Source organism: Poecilia reticulata, chromosome 8 (assembly GCF_904066995.2).
Source record: "Poecilia reticulata chromosome 8, P_reticulata-male-v2, whole genome shotgun sequence".
In the NCBI taxonomy this organism is placed as follows: Eukaryota; Metazoa; Chordata; class Actinopteri; order Cyprinodontiformes; family Poeciliidae; genus Poecilia; species Poecilia reticulata.
Window position 1 is genome coordinate 229,207 of NC_088837.1, and position 17,633 is coordinate 246,839.

A 17,633-nucleotide genomic window follows, 5' to 3' on the forward strand; every position below is an offset into this window, starting at 1 on the left:
TTAAGTGTTCCCCACCTCTCGCCCGGAACGTTAGCTGGAGATAGGCACCAGCACCCCTCCCGACCCCACAGAGGGACAAGGGTGTCAAGAAAATGGATGGATGGAAGGTTAAGTAACGCATATATTTGACTAAACTGTCTTATTTAAATAAATCCACCTTTTCAATGTTGAGGCATTATAAGGCCAGGCATGAGAATGAAGTCCCAGATACACCTAGATAATACAGCCATTTTACTAATTACTCAGTTGCATTTTATTAATTATTTCATATACAGTGATCCCTCGCTATAACAAAGTTCACCTTTCACGGTATTGCTGCTTCACAGATTTTTTTGTACAGTTTTTTTTTCCACAGTGTTCTGCGTCCTGATTGACCGTATGATTGGTAAAAACAGTTTCCGCGCTTCGTCTCTATGGAGAGCCATTTCGACCAAAATTAAATAAATAAATAAATAAATAAATGGGTGAAATAAATAAAAAATGAGTAAAATAAATCAAAAAATGAAGAAAATGAGTGAAAAAAGTAAAAAAAATTGTTAAATAAATAATTTAGCTTTTTTATTAACCCAATTTTTCATTTATTTATTTTTCATATTATCAAGTTCTCAATTTCCTTTTTTTCATTAATCTATTTTTCATTTACCCATTAATCTATTTTTTAATTTAGCAATTTTTCAATTTCCTTTTTCCATTAACCTGATTTTCTATTTCCCAGTTACATTAATCAATTTCTCATATATCCCTTTTTTATTTACCCATTTTTCTTTGATCTATTTTTCATTTAACATTTGTTTGACAAATTTTTAATTTTCCCATTTTCCAATTTCCCTTATTGATTTAGTATTTCCTTATTTTCTTATTTATCACATTCTATTTCCCCGCAAAACTTGGAAAAAATCAATGCAAATGAGAGAGGCACGTCATCAGGCTACAACTTACCCAATTGGTTGGTTAGGTCACACCCATACTTTGCTTCAAGAAAGATGGCGACCTACTAACGTGTTATCAATAATCTGAAGCTCATTAACTTCATCAGAAAATAGTGTTATTACTCCTGACTTTAGTTTTCGTGTGGCCGCTCAGACAGAACGTGTTTCAGTTGGCGGCTCTCATGGACTCAGAGCTTCACCGTCGGGAGGTTTTGTAGTTTGGACGAAGTGGCCGCTGAAGTTGGCTTACGATTGAAGGTTCGGGACACCTTTGTAGCTACCAGCTGTAATCCAACTATAAGGAGCAGACTTTACTGTACATCGTAAGTGAACTGCAATATCCAGAGGCAGCTCCACGGAGCATCGAGCTGAAAGAATGAGAGTGGCAAGCCTTGGAGATCTGCATCGGAGGCCATCTTTCAGACATGCACCGCTGCAGTCCGTCCAGGATCCTCCGGTTGCCCAGACGTTACACGGTAAGCTACCGCTGATGTTTGTTTTCCAACTACAGTCATATTCCAACACATTAATACAGAGGGCAGAGTAGAAGGTCAGAACTACAACATGGTGAAACACTTTAATACAGAGGCCTGAGAAGGTTTGGAATACAAGGTCTCTGTAGTTCCAAACATGGCGGAACACATTAATACAGACGGCAGAGCAGAAGGTCAGAACTACAACATGGCGGATCATTCAGTTATTACAGAGGAGGGCTAAGCTGGAATATAGAGCTACTTGCTGTTTTGGGCATTATATTGGTGGATTAACCAAACCACTGTTACACATTGGATTAGTGTGTCTATTTAAAATGAAGCTTACTGAAAATTTAAAAATAAAAGCCCTGACATTTTTCACATCAGGCTATTGCTCTTTTGGGCTTTATGGGACTGGTTTAAACAAACCACAGTTGCACATTGAATTTGCGTGGTCATTAAAATGAAGCTTACTGATACATTCAAAATAAAAGCCTGCATATTCCTCTCACGTCAGTGCACCGCCGTAAGCGATAAAATAATGTTTTTTTTTCTCAGTATATTAGCACAAAGAGTAGCACTTCACTGCCCCCTAGTGCATTGCCTTGCGCAGCACACACACAGCAGTTGGCTGAGGATTAATTACTATAGAAGAACTACAACATGGTAGAACTCTCAGATACCACATATTAGGGCTGAGCTGGCATTTAGAACTACTTGCTGTTTTGGGCATTATATAGCTGGACTGTTACACATTGGATTAATGTGGCCATTAATCCAATGTGTAACAAAAATGAAGTTTACTGAAAATTTCAAAATAAAAGTCTTGACATTTTTCACATCAGGTATTTCCTCTTTTGTGCTTTATGTGACTGGTTTAAACAAACTACTGTTACACATTGAATTGGTGTGGTAGTTAAAATGAAGTTTACTGAAAGTTTCAAATTAAAAGTCTGCATATTCCTCTAGTGTTAGTGTACCGCCGTATGCAGTGCAAAAGTATTAGACTTTTTTACGTTATTTATTTCTCAGGATAGGGAACTGCCTTGCGCAACAAGGCAGTTCATTAGCATTAGTTCATACATTAGCATTTCACTGCCTTTGACTAGTGAACCAACACTTTTACCTAAAGTTGGCTATTAGCTAATTTTCTCATCGATTAGACATGTTTAGTATACTGAATGGAGCACGTAAAATGAAAACAACATGGTCCTGTTGATTTCACATGCTACTGCCAGAAATTTAGGCTAACATTAGCATATTGGCTAATTTTAGCTTATGCATTAATTTTAACATAATGAATGGTACAAGTACAGCTTATTCAACATGCTTCTGCCTCTTCACAGGTTATTGACTCTATTGCAGCTTTCTTTAGCATTACTGCAAATTTTTAGCATCAGAATGCTGGGTCCAAGCCGACGGGCACACTTTGGCCTGCCCCTTTAAAATTTCTGCAGGAATTTTCTAGTTAGGGGCATGCCATAGCAATGCATAAGGAGAGCAGTCACTGTCAGTCACTTGCGAAGCAAGTCAGTCACTGCCTCCATGCATTGCATGGCAGGCACCTATTGTTCTACACCCAATAGAATGTCTGTATATTATTATTATTACTAGAAAATTCCTGTAGAAATTTTAAAGGGGCATGCCAAAGTGTGTGGCCTAACGGTTCCTGAACGGGAAGGGGTCGTTCAGAATGCTTTTTTCATTAAAAGTGACTGGGTGTTCTCAAAGTTACATGAAGTGTCTCTCACACACACACAGCAGTTGGCAGAGGCTTAATTGCTATGGCAACGAAATACATAGATAGCATAGCTGCTGGTTTGGACTACAAGGTCTTTGTAGTTCTAATCATGGTGAAACACCTTAATACAGATGCCGAGCTGAAGGTCAGAACTACAACATGGCGGATCATTCAGTTATTACAGAGGAGGGCTGAGCTGGAATTTAGAGCTACTTGCTGTTTTGGGCATTATATTGGTGGATTAACCAAACCACTGTTACACATTGGATTAGTGTGTCTATTTAAAATGAAGCTTACTGAAAATTTAAAAATAAAAGCCCTGACATTTTTCACATCAGGTTATTGCTCTTTTGGGCTTTATGGGACTGGTTTAAACAAACCACAGTTGCACATTGAATTAGCGTGGTCATTAAAATGAAGCTTACTGAAACTTTCAAAACAAAAGCCTGCATATTCCTCTCACATCAGTGCACCGCCGTAGGCTGTGCAATAATATGTAGCTTTTTTACCTTTTTTTTCTCAGTATATTAGCACAAAGAGTAGCACTTCACTGCCCCCTAGTGCATTACCTTGCGCAGCACACACACAGCAGTTGGCTGAGGATTAATTACTATAGCAGAACTACAACATGGTAGAACTCTCATATAGCACACATTAGGGCTGAGCTGGCATTTAGTACTATTTGCTGTTTTGGGCATTACATAGCTGGACTGTTGCACGTTGGATTAATGTGGCCATTAATCCAATGTGTAACAGTAATGAAGCTTACTGAAAGTTTCAAAATAAAAGTCTGCATATTCCCCTCAGGTTAGTGCACCGCCATAGGTGGTGCAATAATATCAGCCTTTTTTATGTTTTTTTTTTTCTCAGGATAGTGAACTGCCTGGCCCAGCAAGGCAGTTCATTAACATTAGCACAAACATTAGCATTTCACTGCCCTTGACCAGATGCTTTAGCACGAGCCTTTTACCTAAAGTTAGCTATTAGCTAATTTTCTCATTAATTAGACATGTTTAGTATACTGAATGGAGTAGTAAAATTAAAACAACATGGTCCTGTTGCTCCACATGCTACTGCCAGCATTTAGGCTAACATTAGCATATTGGCTAATTTTAGCTTATGCATCAATTTTAACATAATGAATGGTACAAGTACAGCTAATCAACATGCTTCTGCCTCTCCACAGGTTATTGACTACGTTGCAGCTTTCTTTAGCATTAATGCAAATTTTTAGCATCAGAATGCTGAGTCAAAGCCGACGGGCACACTTTGGCATGTCCCTTTAAAATTTCTGCAGGAATTTTCTAGTTAGGGGCATGCCATAGCAATGCATAAGGAGAGCAGTACTGACTTGCCTCCATGCATTGCATGGCAGGCACCTATTGTTCTACACCTAATAGAATGTCTCTTTATTTATTTTTCTTCCATTACCGTTAATGCGGCTCGTACCGCTGCGTGCCCACCCACAAAAGTGGTATCAAATCGTGCGGCTCGATGCCGAGAAGGGAGCTATTATTTTTATTGGGGATTGGAGTTAAAATGATTACATAAATTAATAAAAACGAAAAAATTTGAGATTTTGTGTCTCACAGAATCAGTAATCTTTCTCTATGAAACACACACACAGGACTGTTTATGGCTGACTCAAAAACCCTTTTTAAATCCCCCTCACAGGCATAAATATCGCCCTATTGGTCTGAAAGTTGGTCATAACATAGATACACATGCCTGCTCATGTACAATGTTTACAAAAATTTGCTAGGGCTTATGCTTTTTGTCAGGGTCCTTCAGACTGACGCCTGGTGTCTCCCAAGTATAGAAACTGTGTCTGAAGAGGATTTTCCCGCTCTTTGGCTCTCACAGCTGCAGGGGATTAATTACCATAGCAACAGAACAGTGTCTGGAACTGCAGCTCCCCAGGACTGCACTGTAGGGTTTACTGGTATTTACAACTGCTTGTGTTTTCAGCATTATACAACTGATTCAAGACTATAACCATTACACATATGTCCCCCCATGTTAAAATCTGACATAAATAAGAATAAATAGTTGATTAAAAGTCTGTGGACAGAAAATAACGTCGCTGCTCCTTTAAGGAACCAGCGGCACAGACGCGGCGCCTGGGTGATGCTACAGATCACAAACCACTCCGTCATAAACTGTTATCAGGTTAATATATAAACTGTTATCCGGGTAATATATTGGGTTTATGAAGAATTTATTTGAATAATTTCAGGATTTAAAAAGACTTTTGTCGTGTTTGTGACCTGTTACACAGGTCAGGTTTTTTTTTGGTTGGAAGCTTGGTCGGAGCAAGGATTGGTCTGCCATGTGTGACGCAAGTAATGACAGAAAACATGCTACTGATGCTCCAATAGCATTCATGCTATTGTTAGCATTTTGGCTCATTTTAGCTTATGCAACATACTAAAATGAGCAAAAATGCTCATACTACCGTACGTGTACAGCTTAAGAAAACATGCTTCTGACTCCCCGCAGGTTATTGACTACACTGAAGCTTTCTTAAGCATGATTGCTAATTTTTACCATCGGAACGCTTTATTAAAAATCCGACTGCCACACTTTGGCATGCCCCTTTAAAATTTCTGCAGGAATTTTCTAGTTAGGGGCATGCCATAGCAATGCATAAGGAGAGCAGTACTGACTTGCGAAGCAAGTCAGTACTGCCTCCATGCATTGCATGGCAGGCACCTATTGTTCTACACCTAATAGAATGTCTCTTTATTTATTTTTCTTCCATTACCGTTAATGCGGCTCGTACCGCTGCGTGCCCACCCACAAAAGTGGTATCAAATCGTGCGGCTCGATGCCGAGAAGGGAGCTATTATTTTTATTGGGGATTGGAGTTAAAATGATTACATAAATTAATAAAAACGAAAAAATTTGAGATTTTGTGTCTCACAGAATCAGTAATCTTTCTCTATGAAACACACACACAGGACTGTTTATGGCTGACTCAAAAACCCTTTTTAAATCCCCCTCACAGGCATAAATATCGCCCTATTGGTCTGAAAGTTGGTCATAACATAGATACACATGCCTGCTCATGTACAATGTTTACAAAAATTTGCTAGGGCTTATGCTTTTTGTCAGGGTCCTTCAGACTAACGCCTGGTGTCTCCCAAGTATAGAAACTGTGTCTGAAGAGGATTTTCCCGCTCTTTGGCTCTCACAGCTGCAGGGGATTAATTACCATAGCAACAGAACAGTGTCTGGAACTGCAGCTCCCCAGGACTGCACTGTAGGGTTTACTGGTATTTACAACTGCTTGTGTTTTCAGCATTATACTACTGATTCAAGACTATAACCATTACACATATGTCCCCCCATGTTAAAATCTGACATAAATAAGAATAAATAGTTGATTAAAAGTCTATGGACAGAAAATAACGTCGCTGCTCCTTTAAGGAACCAGCGGCACAGACGCAGCGCCTGCGATGCTACAGATCACAAACCTGACAGAGAGAGCAGAAGAGGATTCGTAGGAAAAGAGCGGTGATGCTCAGCAAGGCAGTTCATTAGCATTTGTACAAAAGTTAGCATTTCACTGTCTATGACTAGTGCACTAGCACTTTTACCTAAAGTTAGCTTTTACCTAATTTTCTCATTAATTAGACATGTTTAGTATACTGAATAGAGTAGTAAAATTAAAACAACATGGTCGTGTTGCTCCACATGCTACTGCCAGCATTTAAGCTAACATTAGCATATTGGCTAATTTTAGCTTATGCATCAATTCTAACATAATGAATGGTACAACTACAGTTTATTAAACATGCTTCTGCCTCTCCAAAGGTTATTGACTACGTTGCAGCTTTCTTTAGCATTAATGCTAATTTTTTAACATCATAGCGCTGCGTCAAAGCCGACGGGCACACTTTGGCATGCCCCTTTAAAATTTCTGCAGGAATTTTCTAGTTAGGGGCATGCCATAGCAATGCATAAGGAGAGCAGTACTGACTTGCGAAGCAAGTCAGTACTGCCTCCATGCATTGCATGGCAGGCACCTATTGTTCTACACCCAATAGAATGTCTGTTTATTATTATTAGGGGCATGCCATAGCAATGCATAAGGAGAGCAGTACTGACTTGCGAAGCAAGTCAGTACTGCCTCCATGCATTGCATGGCAGGCACCTATTGTTCTACACCTAATAGAATGTCTCTTTATTTATTTTTCTTCCATTACCGTTAATGCGGCTCGTACCGCTGCGTGCCCACCCACAAAAGTGGTATCAAATCGTGCGGCTCGATGCCGAGAAGGGAGCTATTATTTTTATTGGGGATTGGAGTTAAAATGATTACATAAATTAATAAAAACGAAAAAATTTGAGATTTTGTGTCTCACAGAATCAGTAATCTTTCTCTATGAAACACACACACAGGACTGTTTATGGCTGACTCAAAAACCCTTTTTAAATCCCCCTCACAGGCATAAATATCGCCCTATTGGTCTGAAAGTTGGTCATAACATAGATACACATGCCTGCTCATGTACAATGTTTACAAAAATTTGCTAGGGCTTATGCTTTTTGTCAGGGTCCTTCAGACTAACGCCTGGTGTCTCCCAAGTATAGAAACTGTGTCTGAAGAGGATTTTCCCGCTCTTTGGCTCTCACAGCTGCAGGGGATTAATTACCATAGCAACAGAACAGTGTCTGGAACTGCAGCTCCCCAGGACTGCACTGTAGGGTTTACTGGTATTTACAACTGCTTGTGTTTTCAGCATTATACTACTGATTCAAGACTATAACCATTACACATATGTCCCCCATGTTAAAATCTGACATAAATAAGAATAAATAGTTGATTAAAAGTCTATGGACAGAAAATAACGTCGCTGCTCCTTTAAGGAACCAGCGGCACAGACGCAGCGCCTGCGATGCTACAGATCACAAACCTGACAGAGAGAGCAGAAGAGGATTCGTAGGAAAAGAGCGGTGATGCTCAGCAAGGCAGGTCATTAGCATTTGTACAAAAGTTAGCATTTCACTGTCTATGACTAGTGCACTAGCACTTTTACCTAAAGTTAGCTTTTACCTAATTTTCTCATTAATTAGACATGTTTAGTATACTGAATAGAGTAGTAAAATTAAAACAACATGGTCGTGTTGCTCCACATGCTACTGCCAGCATTTAAGCTAACATTAGCATATTGGCTAATTTTAGCTTATGCATCAATTCTAACATAATGAATGGTACAACTACAGTTTATTAAACATGCTTCTGCCTCTCCAAAGGTTATTGACTACGTTGCAGCTTTCTTTAGCATTAATGCTAATTTTTTAACATCATAGCGCTGCGTCAAAGCCGACGGGCACACTTTGGCATGCCCCTTTAAAATTTCTGCAGGAATTTTCTAGTTAGGGGCATGCCATAGCAATGCATAAGGAGAGCAGTACTGACTTGCGAAGCAAGTCAGTACTGCCTCCATGCATTGCATGGCAGGCACCTATTGTTCTACACCCAATAGAATGTCTGTTTATCAGTGAGAATGCATTCAATGCATTCTCACTTATAGTGTTTCTGTTTTTCTTTATCAGTGAGAATGCATCCTGCATTCTCACTTATAGTGTTTCTGTTTTTCTTTATTATTATTATTATTATTCTGTCTTCCGTACGTTTTTTGTCGCTTAACTACTTTCACTATCTTTCACTAATTGTACTAAATTATATATCAAAACGTTCAGCTCCTTCAGGAGAATGGTGCTATGACTTTTGGTAACCTTCACTATTGCACTTTTTGAAATAATTGCACTTTTGTGCAAATATTTTGCCCATTGAAATGAATGGGGAAATTCGGCGAACTGCCGTTTTTGAACTTTTTCTGCTGTTTGACAAACAAAATTATGCTGTTCATACATATTTCACTGTAGAGAAATATTTTATGCATTAAAATATAGCCACTAGTGTCTACTTTATTGAATTATTACCATTATTTCAACAGGATTTACTGTTTTCTGTTAAACTCCTCTGGAGTACAACCTTGCCACACTTTCTCCTATTCTTTCAATGTATTTTCTTCTTGTGCTCTGTTTTTATCTGTGTCTATGCATTCAGCTTGTCTACTTTTCTGTTTGCCTTCTGGTTTTACTGGTTTTACTATCTTTTAAGATATTCTACTATCTTTAATCAATTTTATAAATTCATATATCAAACATTTCTACTTCTTCTGAACCTTTTTGCTTTTGGTTTTCCTCTGTTTTACTCCTTCAAATATTTCTGGTTCACTGTTCCCACTAATTTTTTATACTTATTACTTTCACTATTCAATTGTTTCAACTATTCCTGGGATTGCACTAATTTCCTGTTGTTTCAATTATGCTCTTTCTTAAACTCTGTTTCACTTTTTCACTTTTTCAAACAATTCAGCTTGCACACAAACTCCTGCTTCTTCTGCTGAATTCTGCTATAATTTATATATTATATAGTTTATATAATTTATGCAGTATAATTCACTATTAATTCACTATTAAATATATTAATATAGTATATTCACTATTCAATAGTTTCAACTATTTCTATTTCTTCCACTATCTTCGGCTTTCTTCTGCTTTCTTCTGCTTTCTTCTGCTTTCTTCTACTTTCTTCTACTTTCTTCTACTCCTTAAACTTTTCTCTACTTTTTCTTGCATTTCTGCAGCAGTCATTCTGCAAATATGCATTCTCACGGCTGTTTCGCTAGGAACAGCTATTTTTCTAGTCTTTATTATTCTGTCTTCCGTACGTTTTTTGTCGCTTAACTACTTTCACTACGTTTCACTAATTGTACTAATTTATATATCAAAACGTTCAGCTCCTTCAGGAGAATGGTGCTATGACTTTTGGTAAACTTCACTATTGCACTTTTTGAAATAATTGCACTTTTGTGCAAATATTTTCCCCATAGAAATGAATGGTGGAATTGGGCAAACACTCTAATTACCTCCTCAGTTCTCCAGAGCCTTGCTAATGACCTAATTATTGTATTCAGGTGTGGTGCAGCAGAGGCACTTCTAAAAGTCCTAGAGATAGAGATAGATAGATAGATAGATATAGATAGAGATAGATAGATAGAGATATATATATATATAGATAGATAGATAGATAGATAGATATAGATAGATATAGATAGAGATAGATAGATAGAGATATATATATAGAGATAGATAGATAGATATAGAGATATAGAGATAGATAGATAGATAGATAGATAGATAGATAGATAGATAGAGATATAGATATAGATAGATAGATAGATATAGATAGAGATAGATAGAGAGAGAGAGATAGATAGAGAGATAGATAGAGATAGATAGATAGATAGATAGATAGATAGATAGATAGATAGATAGTGTTGTTGTCCTCCGTCCCTGCGCCACCGCCAGCTACCACCAGAGGGGGTTTCCCCAGCTCCCTTCTGACGCCCCACCCCGCGGGTGTGTCACCACGCACCTGCAGGTCATCCGATGATCACCAGGAGCTTAAGAGGAGCCGCCTAACAACACTTCCTCGCCAGAGTGTTGACCTTCGCGGTAACAGAGATCAGTAAGAAAGCCTTATATTGTTAATCCTGCGTGTTCTAACACCTCCATCTCCTCACCCCAGGTTCCATCAAGTCTGAGAGCCGGATCGAGTCCAGGACCAACCAAGCCCGTCAGCTGGATCTGGGTTTCCCCGACGAGCACCATCGAGTCGGTCTCTCTCTCCCTCAGCTCCCCGGACTGACATCATTCTGGCTCCTGCCCCCGCAGCTCCGACGTTTCTGCCCAGCCTCCAGTTCATAGTTTTCCCTCGCTCGAGTTCATTGATATGGTGTAAATGAAGCTTTGTATAATTTATGGGCACAACCTCTGCCGCAAATCGGAACTGCTATTTGTTTACATGTTAGCAACTCGCTAACATGCTAGCTCCCTGTTATCAAACAGGATGCCTGTTCTATGTATTTAATATACTGTGTTTTTATTGTCACCAACTGTGTGTGTAATGTGATTCGTGTGCTGAGGAGTGATCAGAAACGCAGAGAACAGATTCGAGGTGAGGCAGGCAGTTCTCGTGCCTTATGGCTGTGGGCGCTCATTGTGACTCCACAACTGCAGAGTAAGAGACGGTAACAGCGAGCTAGCCATACAGTAGCTGCGCTGATACAGAGAACGAGACAGACGTGGTTTTCAGTTGTACTTTAACGGTTTCACACTTTGTGGAAAGTGTGAAACTTTCAGCACAAAAGGTTCATAGCCTCACCAGCTATGCACCTAAACGCACATCACTGACTAATTGCACACACATCTATATCTATCTATCTATATATATATATATAATATATCATAGCTTCATTATTTTTTAACTAGTCTGCTTTTCTGCATGCCTTATTTCTGTTGATTTTACTATCTTTTAGCTTGTCTACTCTTCTCTATGTCTTCTACTTCTATTTTATTCTTTTTCCTATGTTGCTATGTTTCACTCTTCCAACGGTTTCAACTATTTCTCGTTTTGTACTGACTTCCGCTTCTGCTAAATTTTTCCTTTTTGATTTGGTTCACTGTTCAACTGATCCAACTATTTTCTATTTCTTCTGATATCTTCTACTTAAGCTTTTCTCCATTTTTCTTGCATTTCTGCAGCAGTCATTCTGCAAATATGCATTCTCACGGCTGTTTCGCTAGGAACAGCTATTTTTCTAGTTATTATTATTAGGGGCATGCCATAGCAATGCATAAGGAGAGCAGTACTGACTTGCGAAGCAAGTCAGTACTGCCTCCATGCATTGCATGGCAGGCACCTATTGTTCTACACCCAATAGAATGTCTCTTTATTATTATAAATATAATTTATTATTCTTCCGTTACCGTTAATGCGGCTCGTACCGCTGCATGCTGACCCACAAAAGTGGTATCAAAACGTGCGGCTCAATCCCGGCAAGTGAGCTATTACTTTTATTGGGGATTGGAGTTAAAATGATTACATAAATTAATAAAAACGAAAAAATTTGAGATTTTGTGTCTCACAGAATCAGTAATCTTTCTCTATGAAACACACACACAGGACTGTTTATGGCTGACTCAAAAACCCTTTTTAAATCCCCCTCACAGGCATAAATATCGCCCTATTGGTCTGAAAGTTGGTCATAACATAGATACACATGCCTGCTCATGTACAATGTTTACAAAAATTTGCTAGGGCTTATGCTTTTTGTCAGGGTCCTTCAGACTGACGCCTGGTGTCTCCCAAGTATAGAAACTGTGTCTGAAGAGGATTTTCCCGCTCTTTGGCTCTCACAGCTGCAGGGGATTAATTACCATAGCAACAGAAGAACAGAGTGTCTGGAACTGCAGCTCCCCAGGACTGCACTGTAGGGTTTACTGGTATTTACAACTGCTTGTGTTTTCAGCATTATACTACTGATTCAAGACTATAACCATTACACATATGTCCCCCCATGTTAAAATCTGACATAAATAAGAATAAATAGCTGATTAAAAGTCTATGGACAGAAAATAACGTCGCTGCTCCTTTAAGGAACCAGCGGCACAGACGCAGCGCCTGTGATGCTACAGATCACAAACCTGACAGAGAGCGGAAGAGTAGTCGTAGGAAAAGAGCGGTGATGCTCAGCAAGGCAGGTCATTAGCATTTGTACAAAAGTTAGCATTTCACTGTCTATGACTAGTGCACTAGCACTTTTACCTAAAGTTAGCTTTTACCTAATTTTCTCATTAATTAGAAATGTTTAGTATACTGAATAGAGTAGTAAAATTAAAACAACATGGTCGTGTTGCTCCACATCCTACTGCCAGCATTTGAGCTAACATTAGCATATTGGCTAATTTTAGCATATGCATCAATTTTAACATAATGAATGGTACAAGTACAGATTATTCTACATGCTTCTGCCTCTCCACAGGTTATTGACTACGTTGCAGCTTTCTTTAGCATTAATGCTAATTTTAGTATAAAAACACTGGCTCAAAGCCGACGGGCACACTTTGGCATGCCCCTTTAAAATTTCTGCAGGAATTTCTAGTTAGGGGCATGCCATAGCAATGCATAAGGAGAGCAGTACTGACTTGCGAAGCAAGTCAGTACTGCCTCCATGCATTGCATGGCAGGCACCTATTGTTCTACACCCAATAGAATGTCTCTTTATTATTATAAATATAATTTATTATTCTTCCGTTACCGTTAATGCGGCTCGTACCGCTGCATGCTGACCCACAAAAGTGGTATCAAAACGTGCGGCTCAATCCCGGCAAGTGAGCTATTACTTTTATTGGGGATTGGAGTTAAAATGATTACATAAATTAATAAAAACGAAAAAATTTGAGATTTTGTGTCTCACAGAATCAGTAATCTTTCTCTATGAAACACACACACAGGACTGTTTATGGCTGACTCAAAAACCCTTTTTAAATCCCCCTCACAGGCATAAATATCGCCCTATTGGTCTGAAAGTTGGTCATAACATAGATACACATGCCTGCTCATGTACAATGTTTACAAAAATTTGCTAGGGCTTATGCTTTTTGTCAGGGTCCTTCAGACTGACGCCTGGTGTCTCCCAAGTATAGAAACTGTGTCTGAAGAGGATTTTCCCGCTCTTTGGCTCTCACAGCTGCAGGGGATTAATTACCATAGCAACAGAAGAACAGAGTGTCTGGAACTGCAGCTCCCCAGGACTGCACTGTAGGGTTTACTGGTATTTACAACTGCTTGTGTTTTCAGCATTATACTACTGATTCAAGACTATAACCATTACACATATGTCCCCCCATGTTAAAATCTGACATAAATAAGAATAAATAGCTGATTAAAAGTCTATGGACAGAAAATAACGTCGCTGCTCCTTTAAGGAACCAGCGGCACAGACGCAGCGCCTGTGATGCTACAGATCACAAACCTGACAGAGAGCGGAAGAGTAGTCGTAGGAAAAGAGCGGTGATGCTCAGCAAGGCAGGTCATTAGCATTTGTACAAAAGTTAGCATTTCACTGTCTATGACTAGTGCACTAGCACTTTTACCTAAAGTTAGCTTTTACCTAATTTTCTCATTAATTAGAAATGTTTAGTATACTGAATAGAGTAGTAAAATTAAAACAACATGGTCGTGTTGCTCCACATCCTACTGCCAGCATTTGAGCTAACATTAGCATATTGGCTAATTTTAGCATATGCATCAATTTTAACATAATGAATGGTACAAGTACAGATTATTCTACATGCTTCTGCCTCTCCACAGGTTATTGACTACGTTGCAGCTTTCTTTAGCATTAATGCTAATTTTTAGTATAAAAACACTGGCTCAAAGCCGACGGGCACACTTTGGCATGCCCCTTTAAAATTTCTGCAGGAATTTTCTAGTTAGGGGCATGCCATAGCAATGCATAAGGAGAGCAGTACTGACTTGCGAAGCAAGTCAGTACTGCCTCCATGCATTGCATGGCAGGCACCTATTGTTCTACACCCAATAGAATGTCTCTTTATTATTATAAATATAATTTATTATTCTTCCGTTACCGTTAATGCGGCTCGTACCGCTGCATGCTGACCCACAAAAGTGGTATCAAAACGTGCGGCTCAATCCCGGCAAGTGAGCTATTACTTTTATTGGGGATTGGAGTTAAAATGATTACATAAATTAATAAAAACGAAAAAATTTGAGATTTTGTGTCTCACAGAATCAGTAATCTTTCTCTATGAAACACACACACAGGACTGTTTATGGCTGACTCAAAAACCCTTTTTAAATCCCCCTCACAGGCATAAATATCGCCCTATTGGTCTGAAAGTTGGTCATAACATAGATACACATGCCTGCTCATGTACAATGTTTACAAAAATTTGCTAGGGCTTATGCTTTTTGTCAGGGTCCTTCAGACTGACGCCTGGTGTCTCCCAAGTATAGAAACTGTGTCTGAAGAGGATTTTCCCGCTCTTTGGCTCTCACAGCTGCAGGGGATTAATTACCATAGCAACAGAAGAACAGAGTGTCTGGAACTGCAGCTCCCCAGGACTGCACTGTAGGGTTTACTGGTATTTACAACTGCTTGTGTTTCAGCATTATACTACTGATTCAAGACTATAACCATTACACATATGTCCCCCCATGTTAAAATCTGACATAAATAAGAATAAATAGCTGATTAAAAGTCTATGGACAGAAAATAACGTCGCTGCTCCTTTAAGGAACCAGCGGCACAGACGCAGCGCCTGCGATGCTACAGATCACAAACCTGACAGAGAGCAGAAGAGGATTCGTAGGAAAAGAGCGGTGATGCTCAGCAAGGCAGGTCATTAGCATTTGTACAAAAGTTAGCATTTCACTGTCTATGACTAGTGCACTAGCACTTTTACCTAAAGTTAGCTTTTACCTAATTTTCTCATTAATTAGAAATGTTTAGTATACTGAATAGAGTAGTAAAATTAAAACAACATGGTCGTGTTGCTCCACATCCTACTGCCAGCATTTGAGCTAACATTAGCATATTGGCTAATTTTAGCATATGCATCAATTTTAACATAATGAATGGTACAAGTACAGATTATTCTACATGCTTCTGCCTCTCCACAGGTTATTGACTACGTTGCAGCTTTCTTTAGCATTAATGCTAATTTTTAGTATAAAAACACTGGCTCAAAGCCGACGGGCACACTTTGGCATGCCCCTTTAAAATTTCTGCAGGAATTTTCTAGTTAGGGGCATGCCATAGCAATGCATAAGGAGAGCAGTACTGACTTGCGAAGCAAGTCAGTACTGCCTCCATGCATTGCATGGCAGGCACCTATTGTTCTACACCCAATAGAACGCCTCTTTATTATTATTAGGGGCATGCCATAGCAATGCATAAGGAGAGCAGTACTGACTTGCGAAGCAAGTCAGTACTGCCTCCATGCATTGCATGGCAGGCACCTATTGTTCTACACCCAATAGAACGCCTCTTTATTATTATTATTATATATTTATTCTTCCGTCACCGTTAATGCGGCTCGTACCGCTGCGTACCCACCCACAAAAGTGGTATCAAAACGTGCGGCTCGTACCCGAGAAGGGAGCTATTACTTTTATTGGGGATTGGAGTTAAAATGATTACATAAATTAATAAAAACGAAAAAATTTGAGATTTTGTGTCTCACAGAATCAGTAATCTTTCTCTATGAAACACACACACAGGACTGTTTATGGCTGACTCAAAAACCCTTTTTAAATCCCCCTCACAGGCATAAATATCGCCCTATTGGTCTGAAAGTTGGTCATAACATAGATACACATGCCTGCTCATGTACAATGTTTACAAAAATTTGCTAGGGCTTATGCTTTTTGTCAGGGTCCTTCAGACTGACGCCTGGTGTCTCCCAAGTATAGAAACTGTGTCTGAAGAGGATTTTCCCGCTCTTTGGCTCTCACAGCTGCAGGGGATTAATTACCATAGCAACAGAAGAACAGAGTGTCTGGAACTGCAGCTCCCCAGGACTGCACTGTAGGGTTTACTGGTATTTACAACTGCTTGTGTTTTCAGCATTATACTACTGATTCAAGACTATAACCATTACACATATGTCCCCCCATGTTAAAATCTGACATAAATAAGAATAAATAGCTGATTAAAAGTCTATGGACAGAAAATAACGTCGCTGCTCCTTTAAGGAACCAGCGGCACAGACGCAGCGCCTGCGATGCTACAGATCACAAACCTGACAGAGAGCAGAAGAGGATTCGTAGGAAAAGAGCGGTGATGCTCAGCAAGGCAGGTCATTAGCATTTGTACAAAAGTTAGCATTTCACTGTCTATGACTAGTGCACTAGCACTTTTACCTAAAGTTAGCTTTTACCTAATTTTCTCATTAATTAGAAATGTTTAGTATACTGAATAGAGTAGTAAAATTAAAACAACATGGTCGTGTTGCTCCACATCCTACTGCCAGCATTTGAGCTAACATTAGCATATTGGCTAATTTTAGCATATGCATCAATTTTAACATAATGAATGGTACAAGTACAGATTATTCTACATGCTTCTGCCTCTCCACAGGTTATTGACTACGTTGCAGCTTTCTTTAGCATTAATGCTAATTTTTAGTATAAAAACACTGGCTCAAAGCCGACGGGCACACTTTGGCATGCCCCTTTAAAATTTCTGCAGGAATTTTCTAGTTATTTATTCTTCTTCCATTACCGTTAATGCGGCTCGTACCGCTGCGTGCCCACCCACAAAAGTGGTATCAAAACATGCGGCTCGTACCCGAGAAGGGAGCTATTACTTTTATTGGGGATTGGAGTTAAAATGATTACATAAATTAATAAAAACGAAAAAATTTGAGATTTTGTGTCTCACAGAATCAGTAATCTTTCTCTATGAAACACACACACAGGACTGTTTATGGCTGACTCAAAAACCCTTTTTAAATCCCCCTCACAGGCATAAATATCGCCCTATTGATCTGAAAGTTGGTCATAACATAGATACACATGCCTGCTCATGTACAATGTTTACAAAA

At 39.1% G+C, this 17,633-nt stretch overlaps 2 long non-coding RNA genes across 2 annotated transcripts in view; one reads left to right on the forward strand and one right to left on the reverse strand.

Moving 5' to 3' along the window:
* Positions 1–17,633, reverse strand: part of LOC103468219 (uncharacterized) — a 352,500-nt gene that overhangs the window by 208,455 nt on the left and 126,412 nt on the right. The gene's annotated exons all lie outside the window — the stretch shown is intronic.
* Positions 10,433–11,112, forward strand: LOC145552410 (uncharacterized). Its single transcript, XR_014088446.1, has 2 exons — positions 10,433–10,676; positions 10,750–11,112. It is a non-coding gene; the product is annotated as an uncharacterized LOC145552410 (long non-coding RNA).